The sequence below is a fragment of the Rhinolophus sinicus genome, linkage group LG07, assembly GCF_036562045.2.
Source record: "Rhinolophus sinicus isolate RSC01 linkage group LG07, ASM3656204v1, whole genome shotgun sequence".
Taxonomy (NCBI): Eukaryota; Metazoa; Chordata; class Mammalia; order Chiroptera; family Rhinolophidae; genus Rhinolophus; species Rhinolophus sinicus.
Genome location: NC_133757.1, coordinates 90,238,949 through 90,265,657, shown reverse-complemented (window position 1 = coordinate 90,265,657; position 26,709 = coordinate 90,238,949). Strand labels below are relative to the sequence as shown.

General features: G+C 49.9%; 1 protein-coding gene across 4 annotated transcripts in view; it reads right to left on the bottom strand.

The window, feature by feature from the left end:
* LZTS1 (leucine zipper tumor suppressor 1) overlaps positions 1-22,474 on the bottom strand; it is a 48,186-nt gene extending 25,712 nt beyond the window's left edge. The window contains exon 1 of one of the 4 annotated variants that reach the window (XM_074338277.1): positions 22,157-22,474. The gene's annotated coding sequence lies outside the window, so the exon portion shown is untranslated. Of the gene's footprint in view, positions 1-4,909; positions 5,001-20,749; positions 20,836-22,156 lie in introns of those variants that run through there. The other 3 variants (XM_019744663.2, XM_074338278.1, XM_074338280.1) reach the window with 3 other exon arrangements.
* Positions 22,475-26,709: the final 4,235 nt, after the last annotated feature.

The following is a 26,709-nucleotide window of genomic DNA, read 5'->3' as shown; positions in this document are numbered from 1 at the left end:
ATAGGAGCACAGCTGAATGACTTGGCCTGCTGGGGCATACGTCTGTACACAGGATTCAACATCCCCACTGGCCTTGGGGTTTTCTAAGTCATCTACACTCGGAGCTCCATTTTGTGCAAAGAACCTGAGACTCATAGAGTAACCAGCTGTCCCGATTCACCTGGGACTGTGCGAATTCCTGGGATGGGAGCCTTCAGGACTAAAACAGGGAAAGTCTCAGGAAAACTGGGATGAGTTGGTGGCGTTATCTAGTCGGAAGTTAGGATTAGTACAAAAGAAGATTGAATTAGTCCTAGTGACATCCTGACCTGACCCTTAGCCCCTCACTGAGTGGCTCCCTGGGGTGCTGTGATAGCAAACAAAGTTAGTGTAGCTGTGTGTGTGTGTGTGTGTGTGGGGGGGGGTTACCTCTCAGAGAGATGATCTTGGGCTCACGGAGGGAAGTGTCTGTAGGGGGCAGAGAATGTGTGTGGAAGGGACAGGTGACTCATTAAGTTGGGGGCAAAAAGAAAAGGAAGAATTGAGCATGTCGGTTCGCCCCCATCCCCACTCCTCTCTGACCCAAAAGTGTTCCTGAAGACCCCAGAGAGAAAGGAGAGCAGGGAGTGGGGGCAGATCTAAGAGGATTTGGGAGGAGCCCTTCCCAAAGGGTGAAGGGAAATCTGGGGGGAGGGGAGGAGAAGGGAGAAGAGAGGAGGAGAGAAGATAGAAAGTGCAGGTTGGTTCCATCTGGGACTCTGATGGGAAGGACCGTCATTGTGGTGTAAATGAAGTGACTGGGAAAAGAGAGGGAGCCAAGTGAGGAAGGGGGAGGGTGCCCTGCAGAAACAGCAGTGGAGATGAACGCAGAGATTATATCATAGCTGCTGGTTATGGAGACCTGATTTCTTTTGTGCAGATGTCACACGCTGGGTGAGCTGTTATTAACTAAAAGGAGTCAGGGCTTAGTAGCAAGGAGGTGTGTGGCTGAGTGCATTTTAGCGTGGTGGAGGGAATCATGTAGCCTGCAGAAATGAAGGCAGCTTTCCGGGACTGGAACACAATTTAATAAAGAAAAACGTCTGTAAAGCTAGTAGCCACCTACGCCCTCCCCCATCACCACCACCACCACAAATAAAATAAATAAAAGTGTGAGAGGCCTGTAGGTTATCAGGAGATAAGATAATCCTGGGATCCATTTGTTTTACTCATTTTAAGATACAATGGCTTGAAGAGTGGATAGCTGTTAAAGGCGTCCCCAGTATTGGACATCAGAAGTGAAGGGAAGTATAAAAGGCTGGTATTAATTCTAACAGGACAAAATCAAGAAAAGCATGGTTAAGAATTGGGCTTTTTAACTGGAGATTTTCTCTCTGGAGATCACTCCAGAAAACCCAGCAACCTGAGGTGGGCAGACTGTCTTAAAATCACCCTTTCCTCTGCTTCTACCTAACACAGAGACAAGAATCTCCTGTAAGATCCAAAATAACAGGGTTTGTCAGCAATCTGGAAATTTCCCAGAGGGGCTATCTGTGTCTGTTGCCAGTTCTGGCTTGGTGCAGTCTGGGAATTCTGGGACGGGAGGGAAGGTGGCAGTAGGACAACATATGTGGGAGACCCCATGCAACCAGGAGTGTTCCAGTGTCCTTAGGACAGATGTGTGGAAACAGCTCCTTCATGTGGGAGTCGCTTGGCTTGTCTCATGGAGCACAGTGCCTGGCACACAGTTGGACCTCGAAAAATATTCAGTGACGAAAGAATGGATGAAGAGCCAATGAACGTCCTGCCTTTGGGCTCTCCTAGCTCAGACAGATCTGCCACGTGGCAGCACTACAAGTCACATCTCTGAAACACAGACCTGATCACTTTTGGGGGAGGTCCTTTAGGCCTCTCCCCTTTGGAATAAATGTCCTAACTAATTGCCTTGCTCAGAGACCTGCGGTCCCAGAGCATTCATGACCTCTGTGACCTGGATCCCAGCCCCCCTTCCAGTTCTGTTCCATCCTTCCCCCTCCACAGGTGCCTCACCATTTCTCCCAATACCACTCCACTTCTACGACTCTCACAGCCTTGCTCAGGCTGTTGGCTCAACCTAGAATCTATTTCACAACTTGCCCCTGTGACCCCAGCCTTCAGCCCTCGATAACCCACTCTCCTCAAGGTCCCACTTAAATACCACTTCCTCCATGAAGGCTTCCTGTGTCTCCCCTGCTTCTTTATCTGTCATTTTACAACAGGGCCTGAAGCGATCGCAGCACTGAGCTCATCTTCTCCCCTGAGTCACTTGTTCTTTATCTCTCACCCTGCACTAGTCCCTGGGCTTCTTGAAGACTAACGCTGTTTTATTTGTCTCCACATACACAGCTAAACGCATCCTAAAAGGAGGAGGGGGGGAAGCCAGAGAGGCTCAAAGAGGGTGGAAGAAGAAACGTGAGTGAGTTGGGGTTAGGAAAATAAAAAATGGCAGACACCTAGCCATTTGCCTCAGAAATTGCTGTATTCTGCATAAATTTCCTTTTCCCATTCAGCTTCCATCCCAAGAAATAGAATTGCTACGGAAAGAGGGGAGATGAAGGAGCCTCATTCCCTTAGGACCCCCTCTCCAGATTTCCCTCCTTTCTCAGTTCTTTCTCCCAAATAATTGGCTTGGATCTTCTGAGAGCTTCTCACATCGGGGGGGTGGGGTGGGGTGCCTCCCTCCCACTTGAATCTGCCCAGGAACAGTGCTAATTGGAGGGGTTTGGTCCCTCTGCAGCCTTGCTGTGTCAGATGTGAAAGTCCCTTCTCATTTTCTGGCTGTGGATCCTGTTGGGCTGGCACCCTTCCTTGGGAGTCTAATTGTCATTCAGACCTCATGAAAGACCTCTTACAACTCGCTCATTCACTGTATCTCATTGTCCCCAACCATTCATTGACATTCATTGGGATAATTCCTCCCATGCCACATGCACGGAGGCGCGTGCGCATGTGTTCAGACCCCATTAGCAGGGAGGCCATTTGAAATAAAGGGCGGCACTGCCTGAAGGTGGATCTGCCCTCCCCTGCTAATAGCTGGGGCGTCTACTGTGCTAATGTTATTTCAAGAAGCACCAGGAGAACTGGGGCCTCTGCAGTGCAAGCAGGGAGGAAGGGGCGGGGGCGGCCGGCAGCTCCCTTCTCTAAACACTGTCAGCTATATCACTCCACACATTTCACTGCTTTCCCTTTCCGTGCCTCCCAGAACCAGCTAGTTCTGGAGACCCAATCTCTGCCTTTCTCTCAGCCACTAGCCTGGCATTCAGGACTCTCCCCAGCAGCCAGCTCTCAAGGACCTTCCAGGCTTATCTGCTGCCTCCTCCCTACACTGGGTCCTTCCCCACCATCCAGCTCTGCAGCTCACGCTTTGCTTACATCTTCCCTGAATCTTGCTGAGGGGCCAGGCGGGTGCAATGGCAGAACGGTTGTCCTCTCCCAGCAATTCAGCAGAAACGATGTCTTTCAACATTTTTTAAGATAATGGTTAACACGATGGGTGTTAGGGCCATGAAGGAAGTCACTAGAGGAAGCAGAGCCAACGCCAGACCGCCAGACCATGAAGTAGGAGATACAAAAGAAGAGAGTCAGGGGTCTAGTCTATCACCCACCTGCCAAACTAGAGCCCAGCCGCCCGCCTCCCCAGCCTGGCCTTAGAATCACGCCCATTCTCCCTCATGTCGGGATCCCAATTCTCTTGAGTACTGAGGTCCCATGACACGCCTCCCAAGACCTACTCTAGTCCTGCCCTCCCATGATGGTGACATCCCTGATCTCCCCTGGGGCCCACAGTCCTGACGCCCATAGGCTTTTGGGCAATACCCTGAACTGGCACTTACCAGGCCCCTGCCTGTGCACATATTGTAACCACTTGGGTGAGATCCCAAATTTCTGGAGGGAAGAGGCAGGGCTCATACCTCAGTAACCCACCAGAGCCCTGGTGGGAAAGGTCTGCACCTGAGCAGCTGTTCCCTGAGCTCCCTGGCTTCTGGTCAGCGGGTACAGATGGTTGTTTGCTTGCAGAGTGAGAAACAATGACGTTTGTTCTCTCCCAGGACAGATGGGTCCTGGTGGGCAGTTGCTCTTGACCACAGCATTTTGTAACCAAAGAAGTACAGGCTTTTGGGTCAGACAGATGTAGACTGCACACAGCTTGGCCACTGCCCAGCTGTAAGGCCTCAGGGAAGCTGCTTCGCTTTGAAATCCAGTGTTTCTTTGTGCATTTATAAATTGCAATCGGGTGTCTCAGCCTTGGCATATTGACAAGTTGGACTAGATTGTTGTTTGTTGTAAGGGGCTGTCCTGAGTATTGTAGGAAGTTTAGCAGCATCTCTGGCCTCTATATACTAGATGCGAATTACACTCACCCTCGGCCCCTGCCCTGCCCAGTTGTGACAATTAGCAGTGTCTTTGACATTGTCCCAAATATTCCCTGGGAGAGGGGATAATGTCTTTCTCAGTAGAAAAGCACTAACATGTACACACTAGGGTTGTTCTATAGATGATGTGACAGCATGTGTAAAGTGTCTGACTCATAGACTAGGGGCTCAATGAATGGTAGACCGACTTGGTATTTTCAATAGAATGTCACAGTCTCCCTTCCAGCCTCACCTGCCATGGTGTGTCCCTGGACCTCAGAAGTGGGTGGAGTGGGGACAGCTCTGGAGGAGAGCTCAGTAGGTGTCTGAGCCCAATGTTCTCTCCAGTGGCTTCCCTGTTCTCAAAGGAGATGGCTCATGGATGCTCAGGTATGTCTCGGAAATGTCTCATGGGAAAGGGGTAGTGTAGCTGGAAGCCCAGAAAGTTTCCACAAAGTCTTTTCCAAGCAGGCAGCCAGTTTTCTGCTTCAATCCCTCCTCCCCACTTGGTTGTTCTGAGGAGATATAGGGCCCTTTCTAGACAAGGGATGATGACTTACGTGGAATAGCAGTTAGTACCAGCAAGAGGACAGTGTGGAAGACACTGGAGAGATGCTAGCTTGGCTGGGGCACAGGAAGGAAGGACTCTGAGCATGCTGGCTGTCACTGCAGACCCCAGAGGACAGACTGCCTGCCCACCTTGCCCTCAGCGCATCTGGCCTTCGCAGCAGCCACGACATGCCTGCCCAGCTCCAGGCCTCTCCCTGGGGGCTGGAAGACAGAGGAAGGAGAGAAGTCTCTAGAGGTGGTACTTCCTTCAGGGCTGGGGTCCATGGACATCTTCCAACTCCAAACCTGGGTGGTGTGAGAGGCAAAACTAACTCAATACAGGGAATCTCAGTGTTGCCCAAGCTACAGACAGCCCACCTCCTCTGGTTGTTTATTTCTTCTCTTCTGTTTTGCTTTTTAAATGGTGGAGTAGAAATGACAATGGATTAGGGGCTTGAACTTGTTCCTCTGGACCATCAATGAATTGTGTGGTCTTGAGTGAGTCATTCTTTCCTGGGCTCACCTTCATCATCTCTCTGGGGCAGCATTGAAACTGCTCTCTCCAACAGAGACACTTTGAGAGGTTCTGGTGCAATCAGTGATCAAACACGCTTTGAGAAGAGAGAAAGGATTGTTGGTGTACGCCACTGCCAAGTTCAGCCTCATGCTGAGGGAGCTCAGGCCGCAGCAGAGCTATCTAAAAGGGAGTCACCAGATGAAAGGCCTGAGCTAACAGGATGAACACAGGCCAAAGGGGGCCAGCTGTGGGAGGCCCAAGGGGAGTCTCCCTCTGAAGATGAATGAAGAGGTCAGTGTGTCACAGGAGCTGGGAGCCCCCAGTCCTCGGCTGGGAGCACACACACCCAGGTCCAACAGAGCAGAGGAGGGGGAAAGCTATTGTTTGTTTTGGTTTTAGTTTTAATCATAAAATTAGCTGAGAAAGGGTAAAAGACAGGCAAGGTTTCACTTTTTTTTGGAAGGGGAAGTTGAGATCCAAAAGACCCAAAGGCACATCCTTCACTTGTATATGTTGCACTAAGGGAACTGTGGCCCAGCCCAGTCGGTACCTAGCCTGTCCCATGGTTCCTTTCTCAGTGTTGCTCCTTCCTCCCTCCCTGACAGCCTGCATCGTGCCCAGCCTGTGGTGACAACCTTCAAGATGGCCTGCCACCCCTCATTCTGCACAAAGGTCTTCTAAACACAGATTTCAACACTGTCATCACTTATCTTTCTGATAACCTTTTCTGTCCCCATGGCCTATCTCATCAAGACCAAGGCTACCATCTGATAGGGTTAGACAACCTCTCCATTAAGCAGTGAAACCTATTGTACCCCTTACTTCCTCATGGAAAGACTCTGGCCAACAAGCCTCTTAACTCTGAGTCCTTTCCTTAACTCTGAAAATGGCATAAAGATCTTCCACGTGACCTCACAGTTGTGCAGTGAGAATCAATGACAGAGTGAATTTGATAGGGCTTTACAAACTGTAAAGCGTAGTACCAACATTACAATCCATTCAGAGCTCTTGAACCTCTCTCAAGGTCCATTCAAGATGGACCTCCTATTGTTTCTCTCCATAGGGATTCTCCCTCCTTTAATCAGCCTGGCAAATGCTACCCTTGAGGGCTCACCGATCTTCCCACCCTGATGTCCTCCTTCACTAACCGTATCCTAGGTGCTGCACCTGTCCGGCCTCAGTTGTTTTGCACAGGGATAAGAGTTAGTGAGCCCCTTGCAATATGCCTGGGGTTTACTCATTATCTCATTTAATCCTTGCAATAAATTTGGCAAAGTTTCTGGAAACAAGGTCAGTATACATAAAACAAACAAACAAAAAAAAAATTTGCAGTTCTATATACTAGAAACAAACAGAAAAAGAAATTTTAAAATCATACCATTTAGCAAACGTACGTTATCTGGGAACAACTGAAGTTATATATGACCCCTATACTGAAAACTGTAAAGTATTACCAAGATAAATTAAAGAAAACCTAAACAAATGCAAACATATGTCAGGTTCATGAACTCAGAAGACTTAATATTCTAAAGATGTTCATTCTCTCCAAATCATTCTATAAAGTCAATACAATCCCAATCAAAATCCCAGCAGCTTACATATTAGAATGCAAAGGGCCAAGAGTAACCAAGACCATCCTGAAAAAGAACAAAGGTGGAGGGGGCATGTTACCTGATTTCAAGACTTGTGAAGTAACAGGAGTTAAGACAGTATAGCATTGATATAAGGCTAAAGAAACTGACTGATAGAACAGAAGAGAGTCCAGAAACAGTTCTGCACATACCGGGTGCCAAAAAAAATGTATATACATCTGAAGAAGGGAAAAAACTGTATTAAAATTGTAATGCTCAATATATACTGATAACAAAAGATGAATACAAGTCATGTTTGACGTCTGCAATTACAAGAGTTGCTCAAAGTGGTTACCATCAGTGTAATTTTAATATAGTTTTTTGCTTTCTTAAAATGTGTATACATTTTTTTGCCATCCTTGGTATATGGTCACTTGATTTATGACAAAGGGGACAGTGCAGAGCAGTGGGAAAATAAACTTATTTTTATTAATTGCTGCTGGTTAACCAGTATCCACTTATAAAAAAGTGAATTTTGACTCCTACTTTATACTACACACAAAGAATTCTAGATGAATTTTAGATATAAATGTGAAAGGTAAAACACTGAAGCTTCTAGGAGAAAACACAGGAGAATAACTTCTTGGCCTTTGGATAGGCAGACAATTCTTAACCGGGACATAAAAAAACACTAACCATAAGGAAAAATATTGATAAATTAAGAATTTCTCTTCCTCAGAGGTTTCCATTAAGAGTTAAAAGGCAAACCAGAGCGTGGCAGAAGATATTTCCAGTACACATAACTGGCAAAGGACTCCCAACAGAATGCAAAAAAGAACTCTTGTGAATCTCTAATAAAATGAAACCGAGTTAAAAATGAAGAAAAGATTTCAATTAGCCACTTCATAAAGCAGGATATGCAAATGGTGAAAAATGTATAAATAGGCGCTCACCATGGTCCATCATCAAGAAAATGCAAATTAAAACCAGAATTAAATACCACTAAGCAACCACTAGTGGGAAAATGAAAAAGCCAGACAATATCAAGTGGTGGCAAGGATGTGAGGCAACCGAGGCTGTCACACTCCGCTGGGGGACCGCCATCACGCTCGACCACACTGAGAAGGGTTGGCATATGCAGACCTTGTGACCCAGCAATTCCACTTCCACATGTACACCCAGTAGAAATGCTCACATGTGTTTACTAAAGACCTAGCAGCACCACGTGTGAGCGTCCCACCAGGGAAATGCCTGGACACCTAAATCCTATCCACAGCGGACTAGTTGTACAGTAGCCTATTGTGGAGCAATGAGAATGATGGAACGACTGTGACACACGACCACCTGGACCAGCCTCTCACAGAAAGATGCCCACGTTATGGGAGCCTGTGAATAAGATGTTTACACGGAGGTAAAAGTGATGGCGTCGTGGACAGGGACGGACATGACCTGGAGGGGAACATGCGGGATCCTGGGGGTACTTTTCATGCTCTATCTTTTGCCTTGGGTTCTAGTTATATGACAATTCTGAAAACTCATCTGGCTGTTTGTTCATCCGTGATTTCTGTGTGTATATTATACTTCAATAAAATTTTCACTTCCAGAAAATTCTGACAATAACCCACAAGGTGGATCTTTCCTTCTTTCCAATTTACCAATGAGGAGACTATGCCCAGAGGGAACAAGGAACGGGTCCGGGGTCACCTGGGGATGAGAGGCCGGGGGTTCAGACCCCCAGTGTGGGTTCCCCTGCATCATCTCCTGACTTGACTCCAGGGCTGTTCTCTCTCGCTCAGGTCCTCGGGGGGCTCTGCACCCTCAGGGGCAGGAACCCTGATTCCTAGCACAGGGCTGAACGCTGCAGCCCGACAGGTGCACTGAGGTGTGTGTCCCCCTCCCCACCCCCAATTCCTAAGTTGAAGCCCCAACCATGAGGTCATGAGGGTGGAGCCCCGTGAAGGGATTAGTGCCCTTAGAAGAAGTGGAAGAGACTAGAACCCTCTTTTTCCACCATGAGGACACAGCAAGAAGGCGGTCATCTGCAAATCAGGAAGTGGACTTTCCTCCGACACCAGATCCGCCAGCACCTTGAGCTGAGACTTCCCAGCCCCCAGGATTGTGAGAAATGAATGTTGATTGTTTAAGCCACCTCAACTGTGCCACATAGCCCAGCCCCTCCTTCACCCCCTGCCCCCCGCTCTCTGCTCACCCACACTCTTGGGCCCCTGCTGTAGGCTCTCCAAGCTTCTACCTCCTTCTGTAGAGTGGCACTAACTACCTACCTTATAGGGCTTCTGTATGTATTGAGTAAATTTTACCTGTAAAGGCGCTAGCATATAATTAAGAGCTTACCAAACGGCAGCTAGTTTTTTTGTTCTGTTTTGTTTTGGATTTGGTGGCTCAAGACATTGCTAGGTTCTAAGGCTAGGCTCAAACTCCTGATATATTTTTCTCCAACTTTGCAGGTCCCTGGGCTCTGTTTCTTTTCTCGCATTGGCTAAAGAACTGGGGACATTTCCTTCCATTGGGGGCCTCGAGAGATTCGATTTTTAAAAAATGAGTCATCATCTGTCAATTGTTTGTAAGAATTGCTCTTAAAGTGCCTAGAAATCACTGATCAGACCAATGGATAGTCATCCCCCTGAGGACACCTGGTGTCCCATGGAGCCTGCCAGGCAGAAGAACCTGGGACACTCAAGGAAAGAGCAGACAGCCAGAAGCATGGCCACGCAGGAGAGAGCAGTCCCAGCCTCTCGCCTGGTGGCAAAGAGGGTTAGAGACTGGGGCATGTTTAGCCAGAGCCAGCTCCTGTCCCCTGCACATGCGCCGAGTTGCAGGTGGGGAATAGCAGCTCAGCCCAGGCTCTCCTCACAGGCATTTCTGTGCATCTCTGATTTCCTTGTGGGCTGCAGTACTGACCCTGGCCTCCCCTGTCTCTTGCCTCCACTGTCCAGCCCACATTTTTCACCACTGCCTCCTTGAGGAGAATTTAAGAGGAGCACGTGTGTGTGTGTGTGTGTGTGTGTGTGTGTGTGTGTGTGGTGGGGGGAGGGGTGGGTCCTTTCACCTGAGTCCAGCGAGAGGCAAGGAGAGGACAGGGTGGGGGGGCTCCAGGGTCTCATCTGAGCTCAGGAGCTTGGGCAGGAAAAGAGACCTGGTACACACTGGGTTCTCTGGCAAGAGAAACCACCACAGTCACCAACCACTCTCGGAAGCCAGACTACCTTCTGCAGGTGCCTCTCTGTAATTTAATGTGGAAACATATTTGCCTGCGAAGATTCAGACCCTACAAGGCCTTTCTGGTCCTCAGGAGAAGCAGCGATCCCTGGGGTCCCCCTGCCACTGTGCCCCTGCAGACTGGCGCCCTGGCTGCCTCAGAAGCGCTGTGTAGGCAGCACAGGTCTGGGCAAGGCAGGGAGGCCGCGCTTCCATGAGACCGGATCCATAATTGGCTGCTCCCGGAAATCCCTACCTGCTTCCCTGTCCCTGTCCCTCAGCCACTGGTGTAAAAGAAAGGTCTGTGTGGGAGGGATGGGGGGGAGGGAGAGGGGCTCTGAGTCTGTGCTGCCATCTCTTCAACCTGTCTTCTGGGACGAACCCCCCAAGGGACTGCTCGGTGGAGATATTTTAAGCAAGAACCTCAACAGACACCATTAATTTTGACCCTTGGCAGGCGTCACTACAGCCACTGTATGTCCGCGCGAGTGAGGCCCAATTCCAGACTGCCTTGTGCTCCTCGCTCCACAGCTCTGTCAGCTTCTCAAACCATGGAGCGTAGTCAAGAGGGAGATTCACAGCTGCTGTCCCAGGGCCTGTGCCTCGGGCAGTCCTTTGAGCTCTCAGTCCTGTAGGCAAGGTTCTGCCTGATTTAAAAAGGGGCAGGGGAGGGAGAGGGGGTGCAGAGACTGCCCAAGGCAAGTCCCATGGCTTCTTTTCTCCTGAGCAGCCCTTTGAGATCTCTTCAAGCTCTCCTAGTTCTAGAACAGAGGCCCCTGCAACTGGGCTGGCACCCTTTCCCAGACAGTCCTAAAAGCTGTGAGAGCCCCACGCTGGTGGAGGTACTGTCTTTTCAGATTTTAGGTACCAACATGCTCAGACCGAAAATCGCTGGACTCTGAAGACGTGGGATCAGAGACCTAACAGCTGTGTGCTGCACGCCGTGGAGGAAATCACCTCAACTGTGGGCCTCACCATTAAAGTGCAAAGTTTCCTCCACTTAAAACAGAAAAGAACACAGAGGAATAGGAGAAGGCAGGTGGAAGGAACGTTCCACGCCAGCCTGCTTGTTTCACACGGGGAATGTGTGTTAAAACAAGAACAGCTTCTCCTTGGTCCACCCAGGCTCCTGCCTCTGTCTAGTTTAATGCCAGTTAGGTGGAATAATTGTTCTCTAATTTTCCAAGGCAGAATTAGAATTCAGTCATTTGCATTCTCCTGTGTGATGCAGCCAGACCTGGGCTCTCTCACATCTGGGCACCCCCCGTAAACCGAATGCACAGAAATGTTTCATTTTATTTGTTTTTCTTTCTCCCCTTTTCCTGACCTTATGTGCTACGTAATCCAGAAAATGATCCAGATGGGAAAGACATTGGCTTTGAAGCAAGAGGCAAGAGGAAGGAGGAAAGAGGCTCAGCGTACACCCCTTCTAGCCAGCCCTTCACCCTGGGGAGAAATCATACCCCCTCGTTCTGTTCCACACAAGCCCTCGAGATGGTGTTGCGGGGTCCTTCCTGGGGCAGAGGGAACACCCAGCTGACCCTGGGCCTCTGAGCTTGCCCCTCTCACCTCTCCTCTCCTTCACACATGTGGCGTAAGCCCAACTGAGCAAGAGATCCACTTTCAGCGCTGAGTCTCGACCTCAGGACATTCCATGATGTCACACTTACTGTTCTACATAATTTCATAAGTCAATTTTAAGTTCGTCAGCTTGACAGTGTGGCTGGAGATGCAGAGAGACAAAGATGGAGTGGTTCCCTCCCATATTGTTTTCCCTTTGCAGAGTAAGCAGATAAGAAGGCAGTTGTCACAGCCAGTACTGCCTGACTCCAAAATTGTCCCTCCCTGACCCCTTGGACGTGTGTCTGGACCACAGCCTCATGATCCTCCCTCACAGACAACTCACTCTTATGCCCAGTCTCCTTCGATTGGAGCTGACGGGAAGGGGCTGAGACTAACACAAAGCGAGCTCCTACTAAGTTTCTTGCACTTTTACTTACACTGGCTCGTGGAATTTTCTTAAAAATTCTATATGGGACCCAATATAATTTACAGATCAGAAAACGGAGGCTCAGAGAGGCTAAGTGACTTGCCCAATGTCACACAGCGATTAGTAGCATAGCTGGGATCCAAACACTGGTTTCTCTGATTCCCAAAATGATGTTCTACTGTCCATGTCCAAACTTGCACACAGGATTGACAAACATGAAAAAGCCCATGCCTCACCTTTAGGACTCGCCTGTTCTCTCTGCCAGGGCTGTAGGTTGCCAACCAGGTGAGGATCAGCTTCCCTGGGAGAGTAAGGGAGCATGGCGGGGACATAAGTACTTCCGGAGGAAAGCCCGGTCTCCAGGCATCACCTCACTGGAGACTTCACAGGACACTATGCCTGCCTTGCCCTCCCTTGGCTAGCCGGCTTTTCAGCAGGCAAGAGGGAAGCTCTTGAGCAGGTACCAGGCTGAGGAGCCTTCCAGAGGAAGGTGGGGAATGGTGTTCTGAGAGCTTCATGGCTGTGGGCAGGGGTTCCGGGCACCCTGTTCTTCTGAGAGTGAAGGAGGTCCCTGCTTGATGAGACCTGCCTCCTGTCTGGGAATCTTTCCCGACTCCCAGTAGCATCAATGCCCTGGGCAGTTAGCACGGTTGACTAACATTTGCAACCTTTGCGTTTTGTTTGGACTTGGTTTAAACCTAGCACCTAGGAGACTGAGGCAGAGCACTTGTTTTTCATTTTTGAAAGGCGCCCACTGGTAGCAACTGCGATTGACATGTCAACCTTCACTGTCACATTAGCTGGGAATTTCTCCGAACCCTCAGAGCAAAGGAAAAGGCAGAGCAAGGAGGAAAAGGAAATGCCTGAAGCACCCAGAGAAATAAGAAAGAAGACAGGAGAGAGACCCAGAGGCCAGGGTGATCAGCTGTCATGCTGCCCCTTGTCCTGGGTGGGGAGAAATCCAGAGAGACTGAGACCACCCGCTGGGGCACACCTGCTGAGCGCTCAGGTTGGAGGCTCTGCTGAATTCCACTGGCCCTGCAATTAACAGCGGGGCGAGGAAAAGGTTCTGAGCTGGGAGCACGGTCCCTGGTTCTGCCACTAAGCAGCCGAGGGACCCTGGGCAAGGCCCTCCCCAGTCTAGCCTCTGTGTCCTCATCTGTTTTGTTTTATCTTGGTTTTTTTTTTTTAAGTATGCTGTGATTCCTTCCAGGTCCAAAGCAGTCCAAAGTAAGGTGTTAGTCATGTCTCCTGTTACAAATAAGTCCTCGACACAGCACGTTAACCCCTGACCTTTGATCTTGGACTAGGAACTCCCCTCTCTCTGAAGCCTACGCTCCCCCACATTTCCAGACCAGCACGAGAGCTCTGGGAACACATGCCATCAACTAGGAGACAGGGAGGAAGATAGAAAGGCATTCTAATACATAATGTCATTTCTAGAAAGAAGGTTCTCCATCCTCACGTCTATTCCATACTCCATTGCTAGAGGAACCTCCTAAAAGCCAAGTCAGCTACGAGCTGGTCCCTTCCCATTACTGCACTGGTTCTCCACCGCCCGTCAAATGACATGCGGACTCTGCACTGGGTAAGAGGGGTGCTCCTTACTCTGACTCGCCTTTGTTCCCCGGCCACTTATTGTCCTGGACCTTTGCCGCCCCCTCCCTCCATCTTTTAAAATCACACCCAACCCACGGGGCCCTTTTCAAATTCTACGTCTTCCATGAAGACTTTTTAGACCTGAACTGCTTTGTGTAGTGATTTTTTAAAAGGTGTATCTGTCACCTCCCCCAATTCTAGGCCGGTGACACCTTGTGGCAGGCAGAGCGCTTGACATGAACCCAGCCTTCAATGACTTTAAAGGAATGGAACTAAAATAGAAAGAACTGTTTCCCTGGGGTCCAGAACAGCAGTTCTTGGAGGTGACTAGAAGTAGAGAAAAGACAATGGGGGGAGAAGGTGTTTTTTCGGGCGGTGGGGTGGGGCGGGAAGCAGATAGAATGGTATTTAAGGATCCCTTCAACCCTGAGATTTTGTGTTTCTATGCAGAGTCCTGGTCATTCCTTTAACGCAGGTTTGTTAGTTTCCTGATAAATCTTGGGACCCTGGACTTGGCGGTCCTGTTGTAGCACAGAAGTAACTCCATCGTCAAGAGAAGATTTCTAATTCAACAGATGGTTGAGGTCTTAGTAGGAAGCCTGGGGAAGCTGAAAGCCTGGTGCTCCAGTCGTCCTGGTGCATGAGGAAATGTCGCGTCAGGAAAAGCCTAGCATCCTGCCCCCAGCTGCCCCCCTCCCCCCAGCTTGTGCAGAGCCTTTGGGCAGGGGCAGCTGCTGGCCCAGCCAGGGAGGAGGCAGGCAGCTGGAAGTCCTCCTGGCCGTCAGCGGAGCTCCCTTTACAGTGCAGGTGGAGGCTGGGGGCTGCCTGGGCTCTCGTGTTCCCCACCTGCCTGCAGTGCGGTTTGTCTGCTGGCGCCACTGAGGCGTTGGGGCTGGGGGAATTTGATCAGCAAGGCGGGGGAGGCTGTCTCCCCAAGATAGGAGCCCAGTCTAATCCTTCCCACCTCCTGGGGCCCTGCTGAGATGCCCTTCCCCAGAGGGAAGAGCAGAAGGGAGCAGAAACTGCAGAGTCTGAAGATTGCAATAAATAAGGGAGGGTCGTGAGGGCTTTAAGTGTCCTTTTGAAACCCTGACCTCACTGCTGAGGTGGTAGGACAGACTGCACAGCGTCCTTGAGGCACTCAGACAGGCTGCCTCTTAGTGACGGGCAGAAGGTCAAGAGCAGCCCCAGGGCTCACTCCCCAGACTTCTGACCCTTGACATTCTGAGCATGGTTCCCCAGTGTCCCTGCCTGCCTAGCTGTGAGGCAGCTTTTGTTCTCAGGGTTTCCCATTATCTTACTGGAGAAGAAGTTGGGAGGGAAGAAACTGGGTTGGGGGCTCAGCAAGTTCCAGCTTGGGTGGTTGCTGTGTTCCCCTTCCATCCTCTCCCTGGGAGACCAAACAAATATTATCAGTGACTCAGGGAACCTCCTGTCAAGGTCAGTCTGCTCTGACTGACACTGTCTCTGCGGTCTGACAGGAGAACCACTGTTCTCCACCTCCTGCCAGCCCCAGTGCAATGTTGGCACGGCATGAGCCCTCTGGGAGACCCCCATCCGTGGGCTGGAGAGCTTGTGGATGGAGCCGCTGAGCCTGGACAGGCCTCTAAGCAGCTGCTTCCCTTGCTGGTCTGTCCTGTGCTGTGCCCATTTGCCTCTGAAGCGTCCTCACAGAGATGGGAGGCCAAGCCTGGAAGCTCCCTCGTTGTACCTTCTCCTCCTGGCTGCCTGTGTTCCTGGACCCGGGGACCCTTGGGTGGCACAGGGAGATCTGAAGTGGCTGGGTAGGAAGGGCCACCGCAGGCCTCACCAACATCAGTCTCAGGCATTTGGGGCTCAGCCCTGTGTCCAGGGCCTGGGGCTATGCACCTGAGGCATGACATACTTTCTCTTTCAAGGGGTTTTATAGTCTAAGCAGGGAGGAAGGAGAGAGATGAGAATGAAATACTGATTCATGGGATTGGATGCACCCTGGGCGTGACAGCATCTACTGCAGAATTTAAGTAGCAGATGGAGGGTCGGGTCTTTCTCTTCCCACAGCTGATGGCCTCACCTCTGTCCAGACCAGGCAGGTGCAGCCCCTCAGTTGTGAGTGTACCCCTCTCACCCTAGAACGCCTGTCTCTCCTCCTGCTGAGCCAGGAGCCACTCATCTGTCGCCCACTGCCCCACCATCCAGGGTTACTGGGGTCACCGGGGAAAGGTACTGGCAAACCCAAGCTTTGTTCCCCTACCTCCGTCTCTTTCTCTTAGCTCCTTCCCTCTGTCTTTTCCTCGCTTGCCTATACTCAACTCTCTCTCTTTTCTGCAGGAATATAATGTTCGGCTGCTTTACACCCACTCTCTGAATGCTGCCAGTGAATAATGACTAAGGTGGTGGGTGGAAGTACAGCAAGTTGAGACCAATTTAGCAGTCCGGGGTGCCAGGAGGAGGCTGACTGAGCAGCAAACGGCTTTGCCACAGCAAGGAGCGTGCAGGTGCCCCCAAACCAGCAGGCCAGTGAGCCACGTGCACAGCCCTACCCCGGGGCCCGGCAGGCACTGCCTCAGCCACCCTGCAGTCTATGCATGAGGCTGGAGTCATACACGGGGCACGTAGGGTTTGTCCTTAGACACCAGTGGATTTTCAGGGTGATGCCCACTCCCCCCGGATCTCGGCTCCACTTTTGACATCCTTGAGGGGCTGTGTGCTTGGCTACACCCTGGGCTCAGAGTTTCACTTAGACTGCTCCCTCTTCTTCTGGGGGATGCTGCGGCCTGGGGACATCTGCAGCTCTGAAGGGAGACTGCTCTGGGCATGGCAGATATGGAGGTTCTGGGGAGCTTGGGAGGGGCTGTCTGAGCACACTTCAGATCATGCCACAGAGAGGCCAACGCGGGGAGACCCAGGTGTGGGTCTTCCAGGTCCTGCCATGGAGAATCTGAGGATTCCTCTCATGGGAAGTGACTGTGAGGAGAGCATGTCTCAGAGAGAGAGAGATGACAAGCGTAGATGAATGAATGTGTGTGTGTGTGTGTGTGTGTCTGCTGGCAGCCGTCCTGAAGGCAGTTATCGTCTCCCACAGTGATAAACTGACATGGAAGCAAATCTATGGATGATCTGGGCAGGGCAGCTCTTTACTGCCTTTGTTCCAGGTACTGGGTGAAACCCACATCACATCTGTTCCGACACCAATTTGGCCTGTCACTTATTAGGAAAAATCACCTCTCTGCTGGATTGATTAGAACAATTAGTGTTAGCTGGTAGTGTGTACGCGTGCGTGTGTGCACGCGCGCTCTCTGTCTTCTGCCTCTTCCATCTCCCTCACACCCACCGCACTCTCCTCCCCGTCCACACTCCATCAGAGTCGTTCCTCATCGGGAGGCAGCCGCCATGTGTGAGCAGCACCCCAGTCTGGTTTCCACATACTGCTCATGTTACCAGGGAAGAGACTGCAAAGCCCGTTTTAGTTTGGAACTTAGCTGTCCAGAGATAAGGTTGAAACACTGAAATAGATAATGGAATAAAGGTCGCTATTCCAATGAAATGTCGTTAATTCAGATTCTGTGAAGGCAAAACTTGCTATAATTTCAACCTTGTGAACTGACTAGTTGTAAAGAAAGAACCTACATAAGATAAAGTTCATTCCTTCACATAAGTCTCAAGCAGACATTCCAATATGCTAGATACTTCCTAGTTTATTGTTTATTGATTTAACATATGTGCATAACAAGTGCTTACGGATAAGGGGGGGTGCAGAAAAAAGTGAAGAAAACTCTAAGACTCAGAATGCTTGAATTACAATACCTATGAAAGTTAACTGAGTTCTTATAATTAAAAAAAATTTCTTTTTGTTTTCTGCACATTAAACGGTTGTCAACAATTCAGTGAACCTAAATCTGTTTAACTAATGAAGTCTGATGGTTGGGTAGTTACAGCCCCAGATTGGGAGACAGGATGGCTGGGTTCCAATCCCAGCGTTCCACTTAAAATCTTAGGTGAACTCCTTTACCTCAGACAGGAGCACTTGCTTAGACAGGAGACCCTGTCCTCTAACCTGGGAATTCTCATCTGTCAAACTGTAGAAGAGATCTTCCTATAGAGTTGGTAATAATAATAATAATAACAACAACAACGTCTCTTAAAGTGTGAAGTCCTGTACAGATAAAAAAGGCTATTAAAATCATTACTACAGGAAGCCTAGGGATGGTGTTTGGCCGTCTGGTGGAAGTCTGTGTCTGACAGGAAGCAAGAGAGTGAGAGAAGCAGGATGGAGATTGCAGATACAGAGGCAGCTGTGCCAAGCGGCAGCTCACGCGAAGCCCAACTCAACCTTGCTCCACGGACACATGCCCACTCACTGCTCTAAACCCTCGGAGGAGGAGGTACAAGGCCAGTGTGCACACTCGTTTGGCCGGAGGCAGTTATAAGAAGTGAGCCCTCCCTCCCGTCATTCCTGGCTCTGTCTGGCCTGGGTGACTGGCTGAGCTGGGGAAGGAGGAGATAACAGGCTCCCTCCCCAGGGTACCCCCTGGAAGAGAAAGTCCATCTCCTCAGCTCTCAGCTTGCATCTTGCTGCTGCTGCTACATCTATTCTCACACCTTCTTGACGTTCAGTCCACGACCCCGTCCTGCCTGCTGTCCTCAAGCTCACTTCCCTCACACTGAGCAGCTGCGAGGTTCCACGGTGGTACAATCCAGTTGTCACTGTACTTGACATTGATCCACGTGTGCTGGTTCCTCTTCCCAAATCTCATCACAGAGTTTAATTTCAGACCATTATCGAGCCATTAAAAAAAAAAAAATCCCCCCTCTCCCTGGCGTCTGGCATGGGTAAACAGTGAATAAATAGGGAAATGCAGAGTGTTTCAAATTTGATCTTTGAAAGGTGAATTAAAATCATCACGATTCTTGAGAAGGCATGTGGCAAACCTGATATGAGAAATAATGGGTGGTGCAAAGAGCATGGGAAGAGAGTCACCGGGTCTGTGACAGTGTGACCTTGGGCAAATCATGGCCAGATTACCTCCCCAAACATGGAAGCAATTCACTCTCCCAGCAGCAGAGTCCAATTCAGATCAGTGGTTTTCAAACTGCAGCAACACAAAGATCTAGTCAAAAGCAAACTCGAAGACCTACCATGAAAATTGCCTAAAGATTCCCCAGGCAGTTGGACACTTCTTTGTTGGCAAAGCCCCAGAAACACCTCATCGCTGCCCTGAAACCACTGCCCCTAGGGTTCCAAGTGCGCGATTGTAAAACCCCAAGTCTAGATCACGCCTGGCATCTCCCCCTTTGTAATTGTATTTGTCCGTTGATTGAGCTGGAGATGGAGTGGGTGGATTGGCAGGGTGGGTGGGGGCTAGGTTTTCCTTAGGCACCTGAACTGTCAGAGAGGCAAGAGTTGGGATGGAGAAGCCCTGTCTAGGCAGAGGCACTGAAGAGCTGGCCCAATAACAGAGGCAGGAAAGTCCGGCAATGTGTGCCCCTGCAGAAAGCCACTGTTGGGAAAAATGTTCCCTGCCAAGGGTCTCTGATAGCTCTTTGCTCTCTCATCACTCTATTAAACAAGCATTCATGAAGGGCCTACGCAGAGTAGCCAGACTCTGTCCTCTAACCTGGGAATTCACAACACAATCTCTGACTCTGAGAACGTTGTGGGCTCTTCAGGAACCAGAGGGTAAACGCGAGATACCATGGAATGACGGCAGGAGCTCAGAGGAAGGCCCATGACCCGACTAGGTGGATGGAGGTGCGGGGACAGGGCAGGGACATTTTACAGAGAAGAAACACGTATTTCTGTGCTCAGAGGTAGCAGGAGAAAGTGGAAGAGCCAGAGGCTGAGCTGAGTTCAAATCCTTGCGCCACCATTTGCTATCCCAGCTATGTTATTTATAAGTCTCCTCCCCCATCACCGTACATACCCTGCAGGGCTGCGCTGAGAATTACATGAGATCATGAAGAAAGAGTACTGGGCACACAGTGTACGTAGTGGATGGGGTTAGATGTTGTGAACTACCGTGTTTCCCCGAAAATAAGACCTACCCCGAAAATAAGCCCCAGTTAAGATCTCAGCCAGATGGACACTGTTAGTACGTTATGACGATGTTCCAGAAGAAGATGACATGACAGTATTTGAATAAATGTAGATTGTTGTACATGAAAAAAATAAGACATCCCCTGAAAATAAGCCCTAATGGAGCAAAAATTAATATAAGACCCAGTCTTATTTTCAGGGAAAGATGGTATTACCCATTACGCTTGTCTGTAAGCTGCTTAATGACAGGTTTGCCATCATTACCTTATTCATCTCTGAAGCCTCGCTGCCTGGCCCAGAGCCTTGCATTTTGTAGGCACCCAATGAATATTTATTAAATGAATGTTGAGTGAAGTGCAAAGGCATATAAATAAGTTTTGGGGATTAGAAAGGCATTTTTTTATGGCTGGTGCCCATCTACCTCTTGGCCCATACAGGCAGACACATGGCTTCTCAAAACTGCCTGGCAAATCTTTCCCTGGCACATGCCTAATGCACAGCCTCTCCCAGCACACACTACACAGCAGTGCACCTTTGATGGTGGCCACCCAGCCACACATCTACTGAGGCACACACACAGACCGGAGACCTTCTACAGACACACACATGCACAAGCTGAATGGGTGAAACAGCTTTCACCTAGTGCAGCATGCAGAGGCTGCCACAAATGTTAAATAATAACCATTTCAACCATCCCACCCTCTCTCTGGCTCGCCTGTGAGAGACACCCTTCTTTCTCCACGTGAGTTTCTTCTCACCTCAAGCAGAGTGAGCGTCCCCCACTCACATCTATCTGGCTGAGACTCTGCCTGTACTTGAACTCCAGGTTGCTAAGCCCAACTTTGCTCTCAGTGGCTGTAGACCTCAGGGAAAGCCCTGCCTCTCCAGTGCCTCAGTGTCTTAGCTGGTAAACACAGAGAGTTAACCGTACTTCATACCGACCTGGTAGTTATGTTTCGAGAACAATGGAGATGGCAAAGGAGATAACATCTGTGATGTGCAGAAAGCGCCTCAGAAGAAAGGCGCTGGATAAATATAAGGTGCAGACACCACGCCTGATGAGCATATATGCCTCAGCCCACAGACTTCCACCCACAGACTCGGCTCTTCCCACCCTGAGCACGAACACCCTTCCCCCAGGAACACTGTCTCTGACACCCATTTTCATGTGCACACATATACATACATACTTCCCAACACCTGTATTTCCCCCAGCATGCCCACAGAAAATTGGTTTTTGAATTTCAAGGAAGCTCAGGTTACACTCTCTTGCTCCCACCCACAAACTCTTCTCAAGGGTCTCTCAAGAACTGCCAAGCAGACAGCTCATCTGTCTGTGGCTGGGCTCCTCAGCTCCCACGATGATAATTAGGCCGTGCTTCCCGCAGAGCAGGAGACCCTTATCTGGCACAGCTCCTGACAAGAGTTCTCCAGAACTCGGTGCCTCCTCACTTGTTTGCCAGGACCCAAGGCCAGAGCAGAGGGGCTGATGGAGGCAGGACCGTGTGGACGGAATGGAAGAGGAAGGACCCATGAACTTCAGATGGTAAGAACCCTAGGCACTCCTTGTTCCTGAGAAACTGAGGGCTCTGAAGCTAACAAGTCTGGGGCACTTTCCTAGGCCTGACACACTAGTGCGCCAGCAGAATACGCCTTTGCTCCACAGTTCAATCCTTTCCACTTGCAGCAGGAAAGAGAAAGATCACCTGGCCCTTGATGTTTCTGTGCCTTAAGCATGTGGAAGGATGTATGTGTGGAAGTAGTGGGGGGCTGGTTGTTCCTGGTGGGGGAGAGAAAGAGGTGAATGTGGTGTGTGTGGAGGTGGGAGTGTGAGTGTGCATGTGTGTGTGCGCGTGTTACTTTGGCTGAATTGTATGTCCAGGACTGATTCTGGTGACCTGCAGCTTCAGGGGGCCACTTTAATTCCGGGGTTCATCACCCCCCCATTCATTTCAGCCCATGTGACATACTCCTTCAGTGAATCATTCCAAACCTCTAACTGCATCAGTGTCCCTGCTATCAGTGGGGACACAGCACGTCTCCAAAGTTCCAGACCGCCAAGCTCAGAGGCCGGCTGCAGCTGTCAAACCCACTGACGGGGGCCAGGGCCCCTCCAGCCTCATGTACACCTCAGGCTTCCTCATCTCTGACACCAGTGTCACCCAACACTTATGTCCATCAAGATCAGATTCGGGGCTGGGAGTACATAAACCCCATCTACAGGAGATGGAAACAAAAAGACAGAAGGACAGACCACCCAGCAGCACCCACCCTGGCAGAGGGGAGACCCTGACAGTTACCTGCAGAGACAAAGACACCTAGACAGACCTGGCACAGACAAAGACTTACAGACGCGCGCGGACGCGCTGCACGCCGCGGGGAGCGCGGTGTCCCCGGACCCTGGACGCCTTCCGTGGCAGCAGACCCTTTTGGGAGTGAGCGAGACCACTCATCCACCGCACCTTACCTGCCCCCTGCGCCTCGGGCTGACTTGAGAATTATTTTTCAGTGTGTTTTGCAATGTATTCTCGTCTCTCTTTTCCCAGAGCTGACGGGTGGCTTTGGCTCGCCGGATGAGGCGAGCAGAGAAACTTTCGGCTGCTCCGCCCGCGCGCTGCCCGTCGCCCGCCCGCTCCCGGCGCGCCGGCCTCTGTGCGGGGTCCCAGAACCGCGGGCGGGCGGGCGGGGCGGGGCTGTGGGCAGGCGGGGCGGGGCCAGAGCCGCTCATTGGTGGGGACAGGGCGGGGCGGAGCCGCAGGCGGGGCGGGGTGGGGCTGGAGCCGGCGCTGTTCATTGGCCAGGGTGGGGCAGAGCGCGGGCGGGCGGGGCGGGGAGGGGCCTCTCATTGGCCGGGACGGAGAGGGGCGGAGCCTAGGCAGGGCGAGGCGGGACGTGGTTGGCGCCGGCACCACTCATTGGCCGAGGCGCGGCCGGCAGCCTCGCCCTCACCGCTCGGCGGCCTTTGTTTCTAGCTGACAGCTGGAGCTGCTCGCGATCTCCCTTCTCTGCGCCCGCTACGGGCGCTGGGTCTCGGGACTCCCATCTCTCTGCTCTCACTTCCAGCAAACCCCGCCGGGCGACCCGACCTGCTGTCTTTCTCTCCTTCCTCTCTTCCTTTCTCCGACTGTTCCCATCTTGCTCTTAGCCCCTCCTTTCCCCCCTTTTATTACCTGCATTCCATTCTCACTCCTTCAGGTTTCCTTTATCCATTCCTTCTTTTTCTCCTTTTCTCCGTATTTCCTCCTTCTTTTATCATCCCTTCTTTTAATCCGCCAGTTTCCTTTTCCCAGTAACGTTTCTGCACTCCAAGCCCCAAACCCCGCAAAAAGGCTGGATTTCTAGGTCCAAAGACCTGATTAACAGCCTATAAGGTGCATTACTTCACCATGTCAGGATTACAGACCAGAACCCAGAAAACTGTCCCTCCCATTCCCAAGACATTTCAAAGGCAAACTTTTTCAGCATCCTCCCTCCCAGGGACTAAGTTTCAGGGAAAAGCTGGGGCCTGTTTCAAGTTTACAGCTATTAATCTCACCCAGTACCTTTCCAACACTATCATTTTCTCTACCACACTCATTTTCAACTTCTCGAAATTGAGCTATGAGTAAAACCAAGCTCACAAGCTTTGGTGTGACAGTTAAATGGGGTGCCTGGTGTTGCATGGGGTTCTGGTCTGGAGGTGCACTGAGGCTAATCCTCTAAAACCCATGCATGACTCTGCCCAGGGAGCATCAGCCTCAGCCAAAAGAGGTGTGTGTGTGTGTGTGTGTGTGTGTGTGTGTGTGCGTGTGCGTGTGTGTGTGTGTGTGTGTGTGTGTGTGTGTGTAGGGGGGAAGACTGAGGTGGCTGACCTCTGACTATAAGTGGTAGGTTGGTGCAAAAGTAATTGCGGTTTAAAACGTTAAAAATAATTACAAAAACCGCAATTACTTTTGCACCGACCTAATAGCATACAGGAGACTGCCCTAAGGGAAGCAACACCATTTTGTTTCTGCCACCCCTCTGCTCAGTACCGTATAGGAGATCCTCACCACCTCCAGATCTTGGCCCTGAAGACTCCAACTCGCAATTGCAGGCTTCCTGGAAGGCAGCAGAACATGAGGGTTGAGAGCACAGATAGGCTGTGCTTCTTATCCGTGTGACCCTGACTGTCGCCTTAACCCTCTTATATCTCAGAGTTTTCACTTATAAAATGGGGGTGACAATTCCCAGAATGGAAACTCCTGAGAGGGAAGAGACTGTTCTCTTGCGTTCATGGCTGAGGACCTTGGTCTGTTTTGTTCACAAGTATATCCTTAACATCTAGAACTTGCCTGGCACGTAGTAGGCACTCAATAAATAGTTATTAAATTAATTTCTAGTTTATAGCTTGTTGTGAGGGTTAAATAAGAACTCCTCACATGTGGTAAGCACTAACACATGGTAGCTCTTACAAGTAACAAACCCTACAACTTTTCTGTGTCAACCCCAAAGGCCTTCTTTCCCACCCTTTTATGTACTTGTACCTCAGTTTGAAAAGTCTTTCACTCACTGTCAAAATCTGAGACCTAAAATGCAACCCTTATTCATGTCTTCTCTGACCATCCCAGGCAGAATGATGCTCCTTCCTCTAAAGACCGCTGCTTCCTGTGTCCCATTCATTGACACACCATATGTATGCTTGCTTGCATGGTGGCTGTGACTGCAAGTTTGTCTCCCTTGAGCTGTCTGGAGTCAGGGACTGGATTCTACATCTACCTCCAGAGACAGATGTGCCTCACAGGTGGGAGTTTCTCAAGAATATTTGCTTAATGGGTTAATATAGATCAAACATTCCAGCCCCTTAAATAAAGGGTAGACTCTCGCAAAGTAGAGTAAGGGATCTGGTGGCCTCCGGAAACTCATGTTTGTGTCTTCAGATGTGGAAATCCATGAAAGAGGCAAAAGGCTCCTGGAGGGCTGCCGCTCCTGGTTCTGGTCCTACCAATGACCATTTAAATGCTGTGGACAAGCCATGTCCCCTGGTAGGCCTCAGTTTTCTCATCTGCAAAGTGGGTAGTTTGGATGAAACTCTCTAAGGGCCCTCCTGCAGCACCGACCGGCATACTGTGGTCTCTGTCAGGCGTTCTGGGTAGAAGACAGGGCATGACATGCAGCCCTCTTATAATGACTGAGTTAGGCAAAGGGTGTAGGCAGTGTGTTGGTGTACGTGCAAGGGGTGGAACCCAGATCCAGTGTGGAACAACAGAAACACCCTGTGCAAGGGATGCTTCAGAGATAAAGGGTACGTTGACAGTAGAGGTGGAAGTAGGGAAGCAGAATGGGGGAGTAGAACTGTGATGGTATAGCGTGTGTGGAGTGTGTGTGTGTGTGTGTGTGTGTGTGTGTGTGTGTGTTCATAAAAGCCTCAGGAATGTGGTCTCCAGAAGTACAAAGCCATAATTAGCTCCCTGATTCAGCTGTTGGGTATGGTAATGCAATGGCTGGGTGTGTCTGCCCCTAAAACGCCTGGTAAGATTCTCAGTGTGGCTCCTCTTCCTTTGTCTAAGGAAGGAGTGCTGCCCTCCCTGAGCCCTGGGTTTCCCATTTGGACCTCTGCATCCCTCAGGCTCTCCCTTGTCTGAGCAGAGTCTAGAAAGCTGGGTCACAAGGCATGTTCTTATAAAAAGAAATGTCCAGCCATCCTCATCTACTCATCACGTGAGATTCAAATGGCTTACTGTCCTGACTTATCATTTTGTTTTTCATCTTTAAGACCTAAGATTGGCTATATAGGACCAGGCCCACGGACCAGTTAACCCAGCAGCTTGTGTGGATTAGAAACACCTCTGTCTTTTACAAGGATTTTCACCTATCACAATTTAAATAATTCCCTGCCTTCTTGTTTGTTTTCAACTCTTCTGGACGTTTCTTGTTCAAGACCACATCTTTCTTATTCAGCATTGAATCCCCAGCACATTGTTGGTATATGGCAAGCACTCAAAGAATCCTTGAATGAACTCTATGAAGGGGACAAGATGATGTTTCAGAGAGCAGGATGGGCTCACATACAGAAGACCCACATTTACTATTCCCACATCTTCAGACGTGCGGTCCTATCACAATCTTTGCAAGACTCAGTTTGCTCTTTGGTAAAATGGGCCTAGTAACAGTTGCCCTATTTGTCATGTGGCAATAATGCAAAGATGAAAAGAATCAATGAAGTCAAATGTGGTAAGAAAAGTAAAAAATGTTAAATAATTGTTTAATATTATTTCAAGTCTAAAAATCCAGGGCCTTGTGTTGGAAGATAAGAAAGGCTGACTGACAATATTGAACTGAGATTGTTGGGTCATCTCCAAAAGTAGATGAGAAAATATTATAATGCTAGATCATTGAGTAAAGCTTCCAGGGATCAACTGGCTGCCACTACTCCATCTGTCTCTCAACTACTCCAAGAAAGTACAGAAAGGCTGCGTTTCCTGCAGGCTGAGCCAGTGCCTTCTGACCTTAGAGGATGCCGACCTATGTCCTGTCTCCCACCAGGTAGAAAGCAGTTCCCCTGGAATTGCCCTGGATGTGTTGCTCTTATAACCAGAATGTACCTTTCTTACCTGTATGTTCCTGGGCACCTTGTACGTCTTTTCTCTGGACTTCAGTAAACTCTCCTTTGCATTGGGAGGAACATCTCTTCCTTGATTTCTCGGGGTGTTAACTGAGATAAAATGCAAGTAGTGTTTCTCCTTTCCTAGAAAATACTATATCACTTCAAGGAATTGTTTATTGTTATCATTATCCTCACCATCAGTAGCATGATTACCTATAACTTTACGCTGAGTATTTAACCTGCATTCAGGTGCAAGGGACCAGGGAAGTTGTAAGGAATGGAACTCTTAGGTGCCCTGGGGAAAATTTGCTGACTTCAGAATTCCTATTCAAGGATG